This window comes from Lytechinus pictus, chromosome 19 (assembly GCF_037042905.1).
Source record: "Lytechinus pictus isolate F3 Inbred chromosome 19, Lp3.0, whole genome shotgun sequence".
Classification (NCBI taxonomy): domain Eukaryota; kingdom Metazoa; phylum Echinodermata; class Echinoidea; order Temnopleuroida; family Toxopneustidae; genus Lytechinus; species Lytechinus pictus.
In genome coordinates this window covers 5682397-5693370 of record NC_087263.1, presented here as the reverse complement: position 1 = coordinate 5693370, position 10974 = coordinate 5682397, and the positions used below count along the sequence as shown (strand labels likewise).

The 10974-nt window shown below is 36.0% G+C and overlaps 1 long non-coding RNA gene across 2 annotated transcripts; it reads right to left on the bottom strand.

Moving 5' to 3' along the window:
* Window positions 1-2748: 2748 nt before the first annotated feature.
* Window positions 2749-10974, bottom strand: LOC135157588 (uncharacterized). Of its 2 annotated transcripts, none has more exons than XR_010296584.1 (3): window positions 10792-10974; window positions 8913-9096; window positions 2749-7836 (listed from the first exon to the last, which is right to left on the bottom strand). It is a non-coding gene; the product is annotated as an uncharacterized LOC135157588 (long non-coding RNA). The 2 variants fall into 2 exon arrangements; XR_010296585.1 differs by lacking the exon at window positions 10792-10974 and adding an exon at window positions 9817-9835.

The following is a 10974-nucleotide window of genomic DNA, read 5'->3' as shown; positions in this document are numbered from 1 at the left end:
TCAGTGTCATGCAAATTAGACAGTCGATGATGTCCCTCACTCACTATTTATTCTGTGTTTTTTTATTGTTTGAATTATGCAATTTTTCATTTTTTACAGATTTGGCAATAAGGACCAACTTCATTGAACCATATAGAATTGAACAATGCTAATTGCACATGTTCAGGGAGGAATTCATCTTTGTCTCACACGACAACAGGGAGAAAATGGGAATATTTCATATAATGAAATCCAAAATAAACAGTGAGTGAGTGATGTCATCAGTCTCCTCATTTGCATACCGACAAGGATGTGAATATAACTGTTTTGTGAAATTAAGCGAAACTTTAAAATGTCATAACTTTCTGATTTTACATCAGATTTTGATGAAATTTTCAGTGTTATGCTTGTTGGATTTTTCTCTTTTTATTCGAATCAACTTTTTGTTGGGGTGGACTTGTCCTTTAAGTTCCACGACAGACGAAGAATGAAGAAGAAAAGAAAGAAAATGGATGGAAATGAATAGAAATATAAAGTTTTTAATGTTTTTCTGAATGTCACCCCCAAAATACATTTTTTTTTGTATAGGTCAAAATTTTCGCTCATGCATTCGCGGCGTTTAAGAAGTTTTACACTCTTTGATTTTTTTTTCATGAGATGCGTGTCCCGTATTTGGAAAAGTAAAAAGGTTCTAGATTACCTTAAACAGCAACTTTTGAACATTTTAGTTTCTGTATTAAGCCATTTAGAGTACTTGAGCACGAAAAGAAACTTTACGGAAATCATTTTTCTCGAGAGTTACTCCAAATACGGGACAAAAGTGTTCCAATCTGCACTTTTTTTTCTGAAAGCGTATACCCTATGTTGCGCCCGCTGTATGTGAGTATATCTATATTGTTTTGATGATAAATGGCAACGAGAGGAAAGAAATATTGTTTGATTTCCGATATTTCTCTTTTGAACAGGAAAGCAAGATTGTCGCGTCAATGGGAATAAGACATGAACTTGATTTTCTCGAACGAACTTGTTGATGGAAAGGAATTGGCCTTTATCATGTTTATAGAGAGAAAGGAGTGACCATGATGATTTATGACGAATGACCATTAACATCATCGAATGGTCAAGAACATTACTGGAACTTGACCATCAACCTGTTTATTCTAGCCCACATCAAAAATTGGCGCAGAACCAAAACCAAAATATTCCCATGACCTGAGTGACGTCACAAAGTAGCTCAAATACTTTCTTCTTTTCTGAAAGAGGAACTTTTTTATGTTTATGTGAGGTTTATTTTTGAGGATAGCGATAGCAGCCTCTCTCGGTAAAAGAGAAAAAGAAAGAAAATTAAAGGGAGAAGAGTGAAATATGATATTATTTTCCGAATATTATGTCAAAATCTATCACAAAATTTGATTTTTGTAATAAAAATCAACATTTTGGACCATTATGCATAATGTAGTCATATAAGATGGAACACTCACATACACTTGGGGATTTTATCAACGCTTTAAAAAGAAACACATTATTGATGCATTATTAACTGTAGTTTACAACTTCACTATTTCAAGGACAAGTCCACCCCAACAAAAAGTTGATTTGAAAAAAAGGAGAAAAATCCAACAAGCAAAACACTGAAAATTTCATCAAAATCGGATGTAAAATAACAAAGTTATGACATTTTAAAGTTTCACTTAAATACACAAAACAGTTATATGCACATCCTGATCGGTATGCAAATTGGCAGATTGATGACGTCACCCACTGTATTTTATTATATGAAAAATGAAATATTCTACTTTTCTCCTCCTTGTCAAGTGAAACAAAGTTTTATTTCTCCCTGAACATGTGGAATTACCATTATTTTAACAGTTTATGGTTAAGTTAAGTTGGTCCTTATTGTCAAATTTGTAAAAATTGATATATTGTATTATTCAAACAATAAAAAACAAAAGAAATAGTGAGTAATGGACATCATCGACTCTCTCGTTTGCATATCGCTGAGTTGTGCATATCACTGTTTTGTGAAAAATAAGTGAAACTTAACAATGTCATAACTTTCTTATTTTACATCCGATTTCGATGAAATTTGCAGCGTTATGTTTGTTTGATTTTTCTCTATCGATTTAAATCAACAATTTTCTGGGGTGGACTTGACCTTTAACAAATTAGATCACCCTGATCGGATTGAACATTATTTTCATTACATTTTCATTACTATTTGTGTTCTAACGATTTGATGAAATTAAGTGATGGCACCCGCTTAAATCATACATTTACATAACAACTATGAATGCCTCGTCATTGTTTTTTTTATCATGAAATAAAAAAAACAAGCCATAATATATACATCGTAAAACTAGGGCCTAGATGATTATAACAGTATATGTAGGGTGTTAATTAAAAGGGTTTTTTCAGAAAATAGATGTTGGGTTAACTCTCATCCATAGTATCCGTGTTCATGAATATATCACATTTAATTTCATAGTTATTTCCATATAAAAATTGTAATAAAAAACATATTTAAGAAATACAACAGTCCCTCCACGGAGCAAATACATTGTACCCTATTTATCATAATGTTGCAGTCCGTCCGGATATAAACACGTACTGCGCAAGGTCAGATAACCTTTTCCACCTCTGATTGGTCAATTCCGAGCGAGATGAATCCATCTTTATAGCCGATCGTGGATTGGGATGAACCATTAATAGCTCCATGGTGAAACGAAGGCCCTGTGCGCGGAGTATTTGTGCAAATGATCCGAGTTATTCTGTTTTCGGCACTGGAAGGAGACGGTCCGACTAATTATACCTGGGCATATCCACACTTTCATCATTTTCAACTGAAATTAAGGACATAATATTGGTGGGGATTCAGATAATATATCAGAGCATATAGGTAAGTTATTAGGGATTGCTTTTTTCTGCGCACAATATGGGAGTAGCTTCTTTTTTATGATGTAGGTACATAATATCATTGATATTACAGCGATTATGACGTGTTTCATTATTTTGCAGTTGATTAAGGTTTCAGTGTCAAGTAGATACTTTAAGATAAGCAAGTTAATATCAAACAAATGCCAGGTGTTACGATCTCGTACACATCATTGGAACCGGCATTGGAATCGATCAAGGTGTGGAACTATATATGAGGGAGATACACCTTGAAGGATATAACTCAATTTTGGTAAACGTGTTAGAGTGATTGTTATTTCTAAAAATCGTCAAAGTTTATCTAGATAGCAATTCGGTTGATTTTGCAATTTTTTTTTTTTGGGGGGGGGGGAGGGGTCATATAACTTACCACCATATACATACTCGTAGAAAGGAGAGATGGGCAGCCATTGCGAATTTTATTATGATATCGTGCGTCGTAACAAAGTAAGCTTTAGATCTGGTTAGATCTGGATTAATCTGGATGTGAACTCGGGACTCTGGAAAGCGGGGTGCTCTGGGGGTGCTTGGAGCATCCCCATTTTCCTTCTCAATATTTTCTTCAAATCCACACTGTCCTGCCAACGGGGCATAAACGTATCGGGGTTACAGGCCAGAGTAATAATAATTCTTATTGAATAGGAGCTTTATTCGAAATTTCGATCCAATCAAAATTTGCTACATTAAAAAAAAAAAATTGGCTTCGGTCTCATTTTTTTTTTATTTAGGTAGAAACTCGTAAAAGAATAATAATCTGATATGTCCTTAACACATAAGGGTCTTTTTATTACGGATATTAACTCGACGATTAAAGCTTTAATGTCTATTAAATATATGACATTGGTATCAGTTTATATTTAATCGCTCTATATGCTTTTGCAGAAAATGTCTTTATTGCCAGCAATGTCCTCATTGAACTTTGATCGGCCCGGATGACGTCACAATTCATCCCCGTCTCCGGCCATTGTGTATGTTCCTACTACCCCCCCCCCCCAAACTGAAAACATGGTTTTGTTTCGTTTATCATTAAAAAAAAACATTGTTTGTTCGAGTGGTCACACACTTTGCCCTTCAGAAGTTCAGGACGCATTAGGGCCCTTTAACACTATGCTTTATAATCAATTATAAAATGGTTATGGCCAATCAAGGATCCCTTTTCATGCGCTAACAACCGCACTATTATCCATTCAGAATTGAAGTTGAGATGGTAAGCTTTTCGTGTCACCGGACCCGGAACTATTTGAATGACACGCACGTTGACCTTCTACATTCGTACTATTGAATTTCGCAATTGTCTTTTGAATAAGGATTTTGGGGTGTATCGTGAATGTATTATCGATTAAATTCGAGTTCAAATAGCTTTTCGGAGAAGGAAGCGGGGGAGGGGGAGCATTGTTTTCATTGTAGGTTATAATCGAAAATTTTAATTCACCATTTTGAACTTTCCCTGATAGCAGAAACTGGTAAAAATGACGTCATAATTACGTCAGTTTAACGACGAGTGTCACGTCATTTTGACGTCGTATCATGACGTCTTATTGACGGGATCTTGCACCCGCGAATAACGTCATTATGACGTCGTATATTGACGTCATTATGACGTCTCCAAGAGTGACTACGACGTCTTAATGACGTCTTAGCAACGTTTTTACAACGTTTTCCTGACCAGTATCAAGGGTCAGAATGACGTCGTGTATTGACGTGATTATGACGTCTTCGAGAGTCAACAACGACGTCTTAATGACATCCGTGTAACGTGTTCCTGACCGGTTTTAGACGTCATATTGATGTAATTATGACGTCTTTAAAAGTCATCTACGACGTCTTAATGACAACTTTGCGACGTATTCCTGACCAGTTTTAGACGTCATATTGATGTAATTATGACGTGTTTATAAGTCAACTACGACGTCTGAATGACGACTTTGCAACATATTGCTGACTAGTAATAGACGTCATATTGACGTCGCATATTGAAATGAATATGACGTCTTTTGGAGTCAACTATGATATCTTAACGTATTCTGACGTGATAATGACCTAAACATTAAATTCTACATGCAATGTACATACACACATCACTTCAAAGACCTTGTCATTGAGGATTATCTATATTTGGTGAATACTGAGGTGGTCTGACAATGTCCAGCATTCCCAGTAACAATATAATGATCCTCCATGCCAGGGCCTTGCATAACTTGTCTCGGTCTCAAGAACATGACCCCCCCCCCCCCGAAAAAGAATATATACAAAAATGGAAAACGAAATCAAATACATGTACGCATTTCAATTACGAAATCGTGGCAAATATTCTATTAATAAATAAAAGTTGCATAACATATTACCAGCAAAAAAAAAAGGAATACAAAATGTTGAAAACTCTAAATAGATTGAAAAAAAAAACACTTTTCTATGAAAATGCAGTATTAGGGTCAAAGGAATGAAATTACAATGTTTGTTATACCAATACATACAATTGTACATGTATAAATACACATTAATACATAACAGAGGCATAATGATCTCCAAGAATAAAGCTTTTTCGTTGAAATTGTAATTAAATATACCTTCAACTTCAGACAACTATGTAATGTAGGTAAAAATATACTGTATGTAAAAAAAAATACCCGAGTTGGAATAGTTTCAGGATTTATGGAAGCTCGCATTTGGGTGAAAGAATCATACATGTACATTAATTCTTATGAAATGTTTGGGTTGTATTACACTATCACTTAGGGCCAGGGGTAAAAGACAGTAGTTGCAGCAAACAATTATTTCTTCAGAAAGTCTCTTAAATTAAGGTTAATTGTCAAAATATTGTACATAATCTAGATCTGGGCCCTGTCTTACAAAGAGTTACGATTGATCCGATCAATCATAACTCTATGGAAATCCATCAGTGTCATAATTTTTTCTACGAAAAATTTGCACAATGTCCTTTGTATGCAAAGAGAAGCGCAGCAAATTTTTGAGAAAACAATGAATGCATGAACATACATCATAGCTAGAAAATATTTTGAACAAACATGCTTAATAGATGTTAACGTTGCTGACCGTCCATAGTTGCGATTGATCGGATCAATCATAACTCTTTGTAAGACGGGGCCCTGGTAAATTAATGTAAACTTGTATCTTTGTAAAATCATGAATTTTGATCTTAAAATCAATAATTCTGATGATCACTAACACAGAAAAGCATATGTGGGACAGGACAGTGTATTATGATTGATTTGAAAAATATCCGACATTTGATAGAATTACATGCTTATTTTGCTCATTTCTCAGCAATTACACATTTTCTTCCCGAGCTTTTTGGCACACATCTTTTATATATACATACACTTTGCTGGTAATTCTGTTGGATTCTGTTCGAACTCATTTTAAAATAGTTACTACTGGAGGTGCGCTATTAACTTAAGGCAACTATGCAATGTAGGACAAAATATACTGTATGTAAAAAAAAAAAATACCTGAGTTGCAAAGTTTTCAGGATTTATGGAAGCTTGCATTTGGGTGAAAGAATCATGCATCAATAAGTCTGATGAAAATAGTTTGTGGAACTGTTGTATTACACTATCACTTAGAAGGAAAAGACAGTAGTTGCAAAACAATTATTTCTTGAGAAAATCTATAAAATCAAAGTTCATTGTCAATATATTGTACATAATCTACATCTGGTACATTAATGTAAACTTGTATCTTTGTAAAATCATGAATTTTTAAACTTAAAATCGATAATTCTGATGATCGCTGTAAACACAGAAAAGCATATGTGGGACAGTGTATTATAATCGATTCGAAAAATATCTGACATTTGATAGAATTACATGCTTATTTTGCTCATTTCTCAGCAATTACACATTTTCTTCCCTACATGTAGCTACGTAGGCTTTTTATGTGAGCTGAGAGATTTCATACCAGATTTCCTTTGCTTGATAAAGTTCTTTAATATGATAGTCTGTGTATCAGCATAGCATGTGTTCAGTGTTTTGAACCCACTGGAAATTGTGCATCATATCTTTATGTATGGAAGTCATTTTGCGTCTGCGGTCTCCATGGTTTTGTCAGGATCTATGTGTTGACTAGACCAGTCCCATATTGATATTTTCGTGCTGTGTCACTTTGGAAGGCCGTCTCTAATTGGTTGACTGGTGAGTTGGCAGATGCACAGCCCATCCCACTTTTCAATTATATCATTACGTAATCTCTAACATGTCTAAGATATCCACCAGATCAAGAGGCCGCTTGCACTCGGCTAACGCATGTACACAATCCTCTGCTTCATCATTAACTGGATCTAAACAAAGCCCAGCATACCTAGATCATATTGATACAGTCGTTCAAAGAGCGGTGGCCGTGGCAATGGAACGCGAGAGACAAAAACTCAATGATGACATGGATAAGCGCGAAAATAGATTGCGTGAAATTCTTGATGAAAAGCTCACTAATCTACACGTTCTTGAAATATCTATCGATACTAAATTGAAGCAACTCCGTGATTTTGAAAAATCGGTTTCTGATAACATGACTAACACCATAATGCTTTGTCAAATAGGCTTGACCACATCGAGCAGTACTCCTGTCGCAATAATATCCGTATCCGTATGAGATTGTTCGAAATGTAGCAAAGCAGATTGGTATCGATCTTACTCCATGTGACATTGATCGATCCCATCACCTTTGCCGACCAACTAGCAGTCATGATGTTCAACCCAAAGGATCATACCCCGGCGTGGCCCTTAATGCCAACTTAGCAGCTCCACCAATCAATGTGAAATTCACTTCATACAGGCCGAAACAAACGATGATGAAAAATAGAGGAAAATGAAAATGCTCAGGAACAGATGACTGGGTGCAGGCAGGCAAGGCAGTTCAGGTGGGATGAAAATTTATTGGCAGGACACCTTCCGTTTCAAATTACAGCATCTGCAAAAATAACAGAAGAGGAGAAACATAAAAACTTTTTCTACATAAACTATTTATTAATCTTCATTAAAAATTAGATGGTTTCAATATTAATTTCCAATTTATTTTAAATGATTAAAAAACGATGTGGGGTTTGTTACATATTTTATACTTCAAATATTAACATGTTAAGTCAAGTCGGGGGGGGGGGGCATGATGCCCTCAAGACCTTTAACCATCTCTGTATAAGGAAGGGAATTTTAGAATCAATTTATTTGACACATAAAACATATTATTTTTTTATAATTACAATTTTAATTCATGCCTTTTTTATGTGTTTTAAATGGTTATGGGGTAACCAGGACTGTCAGGACCGAGAATTCGAACTTCGAGGCTGAAATACAGCCATTCCCTATGCCTGATTTGGCTTAAATTCAGGTCAAGGATCAATTAAATATATATTTTGAAAAAAAAATCTGACAAATTTAGAGGTGGAATTAGTTTTCTGGCATCGCGAGATCGACCAATGCAAAATTTATTAGCGCCAATTTACCATCTAAACTTGTCATTGAAATTAGAACGTCCAAACCGATCTAGTACCAGTACTAGCACAATGAATCAATCAGCTATGCATGTGCACCAATTCTGTATTTCTTGCATACGTACGTCACTAGAGTTATGGTTCATGTCATTGCGTTATATAGCGTGGGAATTGTAAGAAAGTGATCCTTCAAAATTTTTACCTTCCAACAATTAACATTTTTTAAGCCTTTGTATGCATTTAGAGTACAAAAGCTTACAAATTGGACAAATTAAATGTTTGCCCCAAAATTATTGTGGGAAGGGTGGATTTTCTAGGGAAATCCATCCTAGTGTACAAAGTTCTACAGGCAACAGAGACTTGTCTAGGCTCCGTGAATGAAAATACAATGAAAAAATATCACAGAGTCCTCGAAGTACAGTCAGGACCATTAACAGATTATAAGGTGCCCCGAGTTTGTGCACACCCAAATCTGCGTGATTCTGATAATAGAGGTTCCCAATGATCCCCCCCCCCAAAAAAAAGGCTTTACATCTGAAATAGCCTTCTAACTTACCTACTGCCCGATGCCTCCTATCATGTAGGGCAGCAACGAAGGATCTCCACTCCTGGCATCCAGCGATTCTGGGCCTTCTTCTGGAAACTCCCCCAGGCCAGGTCATATTCACTGACTTCATCTCCTCCTCAACTCCTCATGTGTGACACCGAGACAGGTGGTTTTGTGTCTCCCTCTCTTTCTCCTGAAATGTCAAACAGATCTATTCATTAAAAATCTTACTCAAAATGGTGCTTTTGGTAGAAAAATAATGAATATAGGGCATTTCATGTGACGCCCTTAACCCTTATTAAACTGGGGGGGGGGGGGTCAATTTGACCCCCCCCCCTCAACAAATTTCATCACTACGCTGTCGCGCAAAAAAATTTGATCGCGCCGCTCACTGACTTTTTACTTTCAAGTCTCGCGCAAATTTTGAGACCAAATTTGTGACGCCCGGGTACGCGGTTACGACATTACGCAACATTATGTAAGTGCATGTCAGACCCAAAATTACTCATAAACATGATTTCATGTACAAATCCAATGCAAATTGTGTATTTAGCCAAAATTCATAAATTTATCATTATTTCTACTTTTACTGATTAAACTTAATTAATTTTGCCTTGTTTATGATTAGAATTAAGTCTAGAACGATTTCCATCGAAAATACAATAAAAAACAAAATGTAAAAAAACAAAGAAATACACGATTAAAAAAATAATAAAATACATAAGAAATCGGTCTTGGTACCAGATTTTTTTTCATTCACAATTGTTAGGAATGCTATAAAGAATATTTTCACCCAAAAAATAGCATTCTAGGAGCTTTATTTAGTGAATCAGAGCAAAAAGTATGATTTCATGAATAAATTAGCATAATTAATTCATATAAAATAAAAAAATATGAATTCAGTGAAATTTACCAATGCAACTACGTAGATTACGTCATTCTCTACCATCATGCAAATTTTCGTTGTGATCGTGCAATCCACGGCCGAGATCTTATAAGGGGGGGGGGCAATAATACCCCCCCCCCCCCCGGGAATGACAAGAATCAAAATACCCCGGTAGATTTAGGATTTAAAAAATTGTCAGTACGGTATATCATCGAGGATCTACATAGTAGGATGGGGGATCGGGTGTCCGGACACTTTATATTTTTGAAGCCTTCTTTTTTGTCTTTGGATTACACTAAAAATATGAATTCAATAGTTATATTTTATAATCATCTTCGATTTTGTTCTCTCTAATATTTCCTAACATTTTGAACTAAAAATTGATGAAACTTCGCTTGTAAATTTTTCCAAATTACTTTCTAAAATTGATCGTCCGGACACACAACAACTGGGTATACCGGTACATGTATGATGTAGATCTGGTACAGTTACATAAACTGAACTTTGTGAAATCTTGAAATCTACGCTGAAAAATGTTCAAACTGAAGATCACCAACACAGATAAGAGCACGTGGGACAGTTATTATTGCTCTGATTAATGTCGGCCCGACGCTTGCCTTGGCTCGAGTTGACCCGAATCCTGTGCTTTTTTTGCTTATTTCGCAGCAATTACACAATTTCTTCCAGAATCCTTTGGCACATACCGGTACGGTATATTATTTATAAATACATGTATAGACAGACACTTTGGTGGTCATTTCATTGGATTCTGTACGAACTCATTTTGATATCGTTACCACAACTGGCATTTACCTTAAAGTGTGCACTGTGACTGTGTCTGTGCAGACTTGGGCCCTGAGCCCACCAGCGCAGCCTGTCCTATTCAGCATGCCGGCGCTCGGGGCAGCCACCCCGGCCGGGTAGTGTCAGTGCACGAAATCTAAAGCCAAAGGCAAGCCGCGCTCCGAAAAGAAAATCTTAGAAGATGGTTATCTAACTTACTATTTGGTCTCCTGCGAATGCCTTCGAAGTCGTTTATCGTTATCCAAATCTGAACCGTGTTCTTAAAGTAGTAGAACTATTATTAACGGCCATCTTCGTCGCACTTAATTCTCGATCCAAAATTAGGCTGCAACATTTACGGCGAAAAACGGGCGCATTCCTTTTTCAAATTAAATGGTTGCG